Raw genomic sequence first — 9,165 nt, 5'->3', positions numbered from 1 at the left:
AAAAAGGATAAACAGATCAACTTTCATGTGTTGCCGAAAGGAAACGCTTTCACTTCTTAAATTACATGCATATAAATCCACACAGGGAAACCTGAAATGCGAGTGCTGACGCTGTGTGAAGGATCGTGTTTCACAGACTGTAATAATGGAGCCGTGTAAAGATGGATGCATTCGGCCTGAGTAATTAGAGGCAGGTAATTCTCTCCTAACTATTTTCATGTAACGGAGATGAAGACTTCCTGTGCATTCTAACCGTGACAAGAAAATGGAACAATTCCTAACAAGGGTTTCATAAGATTTCAGACGAATGCTGAAGTAATATCAGTAACTCTTTACAACATTATTATCTCCACGCACTAATTACCACATCATGATAGTGAAAAGCGCATTGCACTTTAATAGTCTGATGCACTCTGGATTTCTGGTGAGCAGCAGCTTCAGCAAGGTGTGGATGTGTAAAGACTCATGGTTCATTGTTTCTATTTATGGTTATTTCATTGTCTTTCCGACGACGACTTTCCAGCCGCTTCATACAAAGGTTTTGGTCCAGGTTTGTATTCAGTCGGCCGGTTCAGTATTCCATACATATGATACTAACAAGCCGACTACCTGTCACCTTCTGCCTCGGGTAGGGGGGCCAACAGGGGCGCAATCACATTCAAAGCGCCCTTGGCCCTTCCTCCACCTCTGCCTCTGTTGCTGCAACATGCATTTTTTATTACGTGATATTCTCAGTGTAGCGTGGACCTGCAGAAAACACACTGGCGGCCCTCTGAGCTTTGTATTTATTTGTGTGTTTATTTAGTCGATGGGGGAGTAGTAATCCGCGGGCCCCCGGTGCTCGGGCAGAGACAAACATGCGGGTTGTTAGGCTACTGAGAAACCCCACCGGCTCTCATTAGTGAGAAAGATACAGATGAAGAGGAAGACAGAAGGTGGGAGAGAGGAGAAAAAAAAAAAAAAAAAAAAAAAAAGTGTGAATGCGAGATAGACGCAGAGAGCGAGGAAACAGACAGGAAAAGAAGCAGAGAGACAGATGGATGGATCACAGCTTTCACCCCTCAGTCTTGTTTGTTTGCAAGAAAAGCTGCAACCCATTTTTCCTCCCCCTCCTCTCCTCCTCTCAGTCCTGTCACCTTCTTGTTATCTGTCAGCACAAAATACAGCGGATTAGTCCGGGACGCGAGGCTGCAGACAAACACGGGCACAGCAGACAATTATTTAATAAATGTTCAATTAAACCGCGGCAGTGTTGTATGTGTAGCGATTACTCGTGAGTTTGGAAGGAAAAAAAAAGACGATTTGTGTTCAACTTTTTTTTTTACCAAGTTTGAGGTTATTATTATGATGCTGTGATTTTTCACCCCCAGCAGCTCCAGGAAGATCTGATTTTACAGGTTTGGCATGAACTGGAGACTCGTGTTTGTTTCCACTGAATTCACAATTCACCTCATGTCACTGGTGAGTTTCTGCCCATCAAGTTACTGCAGTTTCTGCTGGCAGAGCAGCTCCTGCTGGTCTTGTTACTTTGGTCGAAGTTGATGATCTGTCACTCAAAAATATAGATTTCTAGTGTTTTGGGTCAAAGCGAAAAAAAAACTCTGGCGTCCAAAACCTCACAACAAAACTCTATGAAACTGATTTTACCTGAAGAAAGACAAAACTGCCGTAAAAAACTGATTGTTTAGATGAAGTCTCTGTCTAAACAAGAAAACACTCAAAGAGCTTGTCAAGGATTTTACATCCCAACTCAACACAGTTTCTATTCAAAGGGAGTACTTAGTCGCTTTCTTGCAGAGAGTTAGATGAGATGTCAGATTCCACTGTCTTTGCTGAACGGTAAATACGGAGCCAGGAGACGGTTAGTTTCCCTCGTTTCCAGCCATTATACTAACCTAAGCTAACCATCTCCTGCCTTCAATTAAACGACCTAATTTATGATAACCATGATTACGTCATGTAAAGGAACACAGCAGCGCTAAAGAGATTTGACTTGACAGCTTTTGTGTCGCAGATGTTCACATTCTTAACTTATTGTTCTCTGAATATTATCTGTCGTGACTTTTGACAGGAGATTGTATCCCAGCTACCGTTCCAATGACAAGCGGTAAGACATGTGATACGCTCAAAAGCTCCGCAGCTTGGTATGTATTTCTTGACACGCGTTTAAAAGCAGCACAGATGTCACAGTTTCCGCTTTGACACCTGATTGTCACGTTCCGGCGGAGGCAGCGAACGAGGATCAGAGCCACAGACACAATAAAATGACCTCGAAGCTGCTTGAAGGACAAATTAAAGTGGGAAAGTGTTGCCACCTGAGAACTGATGCCCTGTCAGTTATTCATTTCCACCGCCGTTAATACAAATGAACCTTGCGCTCCGGGATGAATCATTTGTACATTAACAAAATGACACCGTCCAAAAGGACTCGTCATAACTGGATTTCAATTTGTGCTTCTTCTCAGTGGCGACGGAGACAAATCTGTCGCAGTGAGTCAAAATGATTTATCCTCGTAAGCCGTCTGGGAGGCAGAGAGGGAACACGGGACAGCAGCTTATCCACTGTTTCTGGAGCTCGAGGCCATCCGAGGCGCGAGCACGTCCTCGGATATGTTTTGCTTGTGTGAAAGTGCTGCTTGAGTTACATTTTATTCGGGTCACAGAGAGACGATATCTGCTCTAGAAAGCTACAACTATCAGGTTAACATCCATTTTAAATGCTTCATTAAGGGGTAATCAAGAAGTTAGTTATACAAGAGTGGAAATGGAAATTGCCAACTGTTTATTCTGAAGTTGTTTGATAGCCATCTGGTGGAAATATGATCTAATAGCAGTGTTCTGAAGGAAATTGCGTGAGGAATTAGGACGATAAAACCCCAAACTGTGCAACTTAAATACAGGTAAGAGATTTATGGCAGCAACACAGGGCTGGATGAGGTAAGGAGACGGACCAGGCCAGAGAATGACACCGCAGTGTATCAATCCTACAGTGAAACAAGATGGGGGAACTTCTCGAGTCTGGATTTGGACCTCTCCATCGAATGGACCAAGGACAAGCAACACTTCATACTTCAGAGACATGCTCCAGGAGGATTCATCCTGCAGCAGGATAATGAGACACACCAAACACACTTCAAAAGCTCTGAAAAACTACTGTAAGAACAACAGACCAACAAGTGCTGACTGTCATGGACTTTCAGCCACAGTCTGTTTTCCACAAGTCATTATGGTGTCATTGACTAAATTCACTCCTTCTGAGCGCAATTCCATAATCGAGTAGATGTTAGAGAAGTATGTTTGGGGGCATGCATGCCTGCACGGAGTGCATGTCAGGTTTCCGGTACAGGTGGGCGGGCTGTAGTGTCTTTGGGTCCTCGGTCAGATCCAGCTCATCCAAATTGGGTCACTTCTGGCTCATAAAACACAAGATGGCAACGGGAAAAATTTAATCATATCAACCGCTCGCTCGTCCAAATATGGTCAATTCTGGAAAAGCGAGATGGCGACGGCCAAAATACTGAACTCGAGGCCACAGAACAGCAGTTCACAAACCAATGGGTGACGTCATGGTTGGTTGCCTTTTAGTCATTTTTCAACCTTCATACAATTTTTTTCATTTGGATATTATCAACCGTATTATTCTCCATAAATGTGAAACAAATGTGAAATAGAAAAAGTATCTTCATTAGTGGTCGAACACTTTTTCGACCCCCATTATAAATGATGAGAAACACTTTCGCAGCTCTCCTCATACGTTTCCAAATTACGTTGCTACGGTAATACCCCGGACAGACTCGTCTCCATCAGCTCGGAAACTCCATCGCTGTCTTTGTGTTTGCGTCTGTCAGCAGAGGAGGAGGATTTCAGGGCATCATCACTCAGGCATCCTCTTACTGGGTTCAGTGGACTAAAGCCTGGGAACCAGACCAACGCCGACTGTTCTCATCAAGCAAATGGACACTGGTTCTCTGAAATTGAAATCAGAGCTCTGCTTCACAGCGTGGTGTCCAGTATTTTTAGACAAAAGCTCAAAGCGGAGAAGTCTTTGCTGAATTATCTCTTCCGTGCACATCTTTACATTTATTCATCACTGATGAGAAAAATCCGTAAATGAACTCGAGGGCAGTGTTTCCTTCAAGCAGTCTGAATCTATTATGATTAATAACTCACCAGTGAACCTGTCTCTCTGGTGTGGTTTTCACACATTTTACTTCAATAAGTAGACATTTGAGCTTTAAATAAACACACTGCAGCTGTAGCAAAAAAAAAAACATATAGTTTAAACTTTTAGTCTCTTTGTTTTCTTTTTTCTTTCATCACGAGGAATCTAAAGTTTTTGTGGGAGCATTTTCAGACATGATGTCTTTTCTCTCGGCAAGCAGTTTGTCATCCGATTCAGTAGAAACTCTACAAAATGAAAAATGGTCTCCTCTGTGATACCATAATTCTTCTGAAATTCATGCAAACATTAATCTGAACTTTGAAAAATACAGACAAAACTGTCACATTGTCAAGGAAGATGTCACCTGTGAAAATATGTTTTGACTGCGTGTTAACAGCACAGTTGTTTTTCAGCACTTTAGTCCAGACTGAAATACTATTGGATGGATTGTCATTCAATTTCGTGCAGACATTCACAGTCCCCGGAGGATGATCCCTACTGACTTTACTGATCCTCTGACTTTTCCTCTAAAAACTCTCAGATGGATCGCCTTGAAATTAGGTCAGATACTGATGTACCACTGTAAGTATCATGTATCATCCAATCAAAATTTACATTTCTTCGACAGGTTTTATTCACGAAAAACCTGAGTCATTCCCATCTGCCTCAGCTGCGTGCTTTGTTTTGTGCCAATTTACAAATGTTCGCATGATAAAGCTCTAGATTAAGACCTTCTAAAGTTGAACCTGTCAGCATTGCCATCGTGAGCATGTTTGCATCGCTGACGTTAGCATTTAGCTCAAAGCGCTACAGTTCCTGAATATAGCTTTACAGAGCTGCTGGCACGGCTGCAGACTCTTAAGCTGTGTCCCGGATCCATACCGCAGACCAAATCTATGCAGGATTTGAATATGTCGTGTGTTCTCACTGAAAAGATGCCAACATAATACACAAAACAGTCAGTACGCAAGCTACAAAAAAAAAAAAGACCTTGATTTTCTGATGCTGTGATTGGACATTTAAGGATGGTGATTTTTTTATATACCAGCTGCAAAAAAAAAAAGTAAACCAACAGTTGATTTATAATATATTATTGTACACAGTGAGTACACATTAGGTTTGCGGAACTGGGGCACAGCATTGGTTCTGTTTCTATATTTGGAAGTAAACTGCACAACGTTCATGCGGGTTATTAGTTGAAGGTAAAGCTGCCTGTCATTAGATCTACTGGACAAAGCTTAGACAGCCATCTGAGGCACTTTCTATCTCGACAGCATTACGTTCCCTTCCTCAGCTTTCCTGAGACTGATAGCTCCTTATCCCATCCAGAGAGGTGACAGAGTATCATCCGTGGTCTCTTAATCATCCAGAGGTAATTTCAGATGCAGATGACCTTGACTTTCTCTTTTCTTAGCGGGGTGCACACACCAGGCCGAGAATTTAATCTGTGTGGCACTCTCAGAGTCGGAGGGTTACTTTTTTCATGCTCTCGTTGCGAAAAGCCTTAAAAGAGGAGAGACGCAGAGAGAAAGCGGGAGATTTGGCGATAACCCCGAGAGAGCTATTGATCTGGTGAGAGGATCTGCTTCACACCTGCTGAAAAATAATTGAGAAGTCCAATCAATGCTGCAACAGCTAATCAAAACAAGTGAGGTGTACCAGCAGCCTGTTTAGAGGGTTCACGTGCTCTTACGCGTCTTTTTTCAAGGGTGGATTCGTGCTTGTTTGTCTCTCAGTAATTACAGCCGGTGTATATCAAATATTTTTTGTGTTCAAAGAAAAAAAGAGAAAAACTGAGATTGGTTTCTTTTATTTGCAAACCAGACTGACATCTTGGAAAATATCTATTTACACGAGGTGTCATATCGGCTGACGGAGGCACGGTTGCAGCTGAACTCAATTACAGCCTCTCCATACAGGCAGGAGAAACACAAAGGAGGCATCTGAATAACATAACGGAGAAGACAGACAGTCTGCCAGGTTTCTGTCAATGTTGCTGATAATTCAAAGTTTCTCTTAAAACCTACAGAAATCACTATCATAAACCGAATCAGTTTTCCAATATGCGTTATCAAAGATGGTTAGACTGCTATTCATTCTGTGGCCAGAGCTAATGTTTGTGTCCTAGGTATCTGTGATAAATGTTGTTTTGTCAGGATGCTGGCAACACCTTTCAGTCATTTTCAGCACATAACAACATATTTTCATTCAGACTGATTTGCCTTGAAGTAAAGCGTTTGAACTGAAATGGCTTTATTTTCATTAATATGTTCAGGATGGGAAAAGGAGTTGAAATGTGCAACACTGTACTCCAACAGAAAAAAGGCAATTTCATCGAGATGATGTGTACCGAGTTACATCTGATCCGAATATATATTCGGGTCCAAAGTGAAAAATACTTATATTTTGCATATGTTTCAAATGTAATTCAACATATATATATATATATATTTTTTTAGAAACAAATGATAGCCTAATAATTTGAAAGAAAAGCTGAAAAAGGAGCATGCCTTCTTGTGAAGTCAGGAAGGTTCGGTTTTCTCAGCCGACAAAGTGCCCTCGTAAATGTTCAGCGGTATTGAGGTGCCTGTGCAGTAAAGTGCAGTCCTTGGTTTTCTTTGGCATTCAAGTAGTTTTTCAGAGCTTAGAGATGTGTTTGGGGTAATTATTTTGCAACAGGATAAATAACTCTCAACAAAAATGCAAAACAGATGGTGGAGCATGTAAAGAATGTCGCGCTACTTCTCCGAAGCCAGGGTGGTGTTGATTCGGTGCGGGTGTCCAACTCCAGACTTGAATATTCCCACCAACGTGTTTCTCTCATTGTCTGGATATAAAAGTGGACGTAGCTTCTGGATCTGAAAAATGAGGCCAATGCGGAAGTGCCTTGAGCTGCAATACCACTGATGGCCACCAGGGGTTTGGCTCCAGAAAGGGGTCCGGCTGCATAGACTCCCATTCAAATTCTCTCGTGAAATACAAAGTCAATACATTCATTCAGAGTATTTTTGAATAAATCTAAACAAGCTGAAGTTTGTGTTTCCCCATATAAAGAGTTAAGTAATGAACAAGTGGAACACAGCTTAGTTTTTGTATTTGTTTTGTGTGATTTTACATATGTCTAGCATGTCATGATTAGGCCTGGGTGTCGTGTAAAAGGTACCAACTTAGTACTTTTTTTTTTTTTTTATCATTTAAAGGTTAAGCGGTTAGCTTGTTAATCCATTAGTTGAAAAATGATTTATTTTTTTCTGTCCTTTTACAAGTAAAATGCCACGCTAGTTTCTGTTTTTAGCTTGTAAGATTTTCCGCTTTCTTTCGCTTTAAGTGACATTAAACTGAACATCTCTGGATTTTAAACTGGTGTTCAGAAAAAAAAAGACATTTGAGTGTGTAACTTTTGCATTTCTCACTATTTATTTTACATTGTAAGGACCTAACGATTGAAAATAATCTGCAATTTAAGAAGTGATGAAGCTCATTGTTGGCAGAACAGCCTCACAGGGAACTTTTAAGTTCACAAAGTGAACAAAACAAGAATATCCGTGTTTAATTTGGTCGCAACACCTGTATGTGAACTTTCCTTAACAAACCAGGAAGTATCTGATGTAAATGGAGTCAGTCAGAAAGTATTCTCATCACAATGATGTCAATCACACTGACGAACAGCTCGGCCCCGATGTTCTTTCTGATACAAAGTTGTTGACAATTAATAATTGATGATAAACTAAAATCATCTCAAAGTCACTTGATCGCTGATACCCAATTGATTTCTTCTAACATTATTGAATCTTCAGTGTTTTGGTGTTTCAGCAGCCCCTGGTGGTGAACCATGTTTTTTTTTTTAGTTAGACATGGTATTCCTGCATTACGGACAGTGAGATTTTCAGCAGGTTTGTTCCACCTATATAGTGGATAAAGAAATGGACGCAGCCACTGTGACGTCTCGTAAACGGTTCCTGAAGAGTGGTTGTGTAAAGTCAGTGTCTGTGTCTCCGACCGTTGCCGTGTTGACTGCCTGACTCCCAGCCAATCGAAAATTAGACAAAGAGGCGACATGTGGTTGGAGCTGAAGCGGGCCGAATGAAGCATGATTGCTGTCACTTTCCCTGTCACTAACAGGGAAATGAGTTATTCAGACAAGGCTCTAAATTGATAATTTCTTCTGCAAATTTGACCATGTTGGTCTATGGGATTTGACTCGCAGTTGGAGCCAGCCTCAAGAGGCCACTCAAGGAACTGCAGTTTTTAGCACTTCCACATTTGCTTCATTATTCAGCCCAAGAGGCTTTCACTTGGTTCCGCTACTGGTAAAAGCACTTTTTAATTTAATAATTTATCAGCTTTTGGAGGCTTAAGTTACAGCTGAATATTTTGGGAGGGTAATGAAGCATATTATCATATCATATTAGTGTGCCTGAAGGATAGGCAACACCCATACTTGAAACCTTGAAATACTTGGTACAATTAGAGGTAATCCACCGCCACGTGCACTTTCACAGTAAGTATAGCAGAGACATACCATAAGTCTGTAATATACCAAGCACCATTTTAAGGTAATTATTCACTTGTGGTTTCTATTATATGCTGCTTTATCGCTCTACATCACTGCATTATAGTGGCAAAATGATGTACTTTTTACCACTTTCATTTGACAGTTGACAGTAGTTAAAAAGAAGAGGCCAGATTCCATAATTATCGAATACTATCGGGTCTGACCCGTAGATTGGGAACCACTGCACTAAAACATACCATACTGTATATAAAGCACTGGCTCCACCACAAACATAAAAGCAAGCAATGCATTGGTCCGTCAGTATTAAAAGCCATTCTTCTGCAGTTTGTATGATATTTACCTGTTCACATATGTTAAATATACAGAATTTCAGGACATTAATCTTATTTTACCAGAACTTCTGCTCACACCAAATGGATATTGTGCTCACAAAATAGTAGGTGTCATAAGGATTTTTTTTTTTTTTTTTTTTAATATATATATAACA

The sequence above is a fragment of the Embiotoca jacksoni genome, unplaced genomic scaffold (genome assembly GCF_022577435.1).
Source record: "Embiotoca jacksoni isolate LCO1_2020_lvr unplaced genomic scaffold, fEmbJac1.0.p SCAF_22, whole genome shotgun sequence".
In the NCBI taxonomy this organism is placed as follows: domain Eukaryota; kingdom Metazoa; phylum Chordata; class Actinopteri; family Embiotocidae; genus Embiotoca; species Embiotoca jacksoni.
This window is presented reverse-complemented; position numbering follows the sequence as displayed.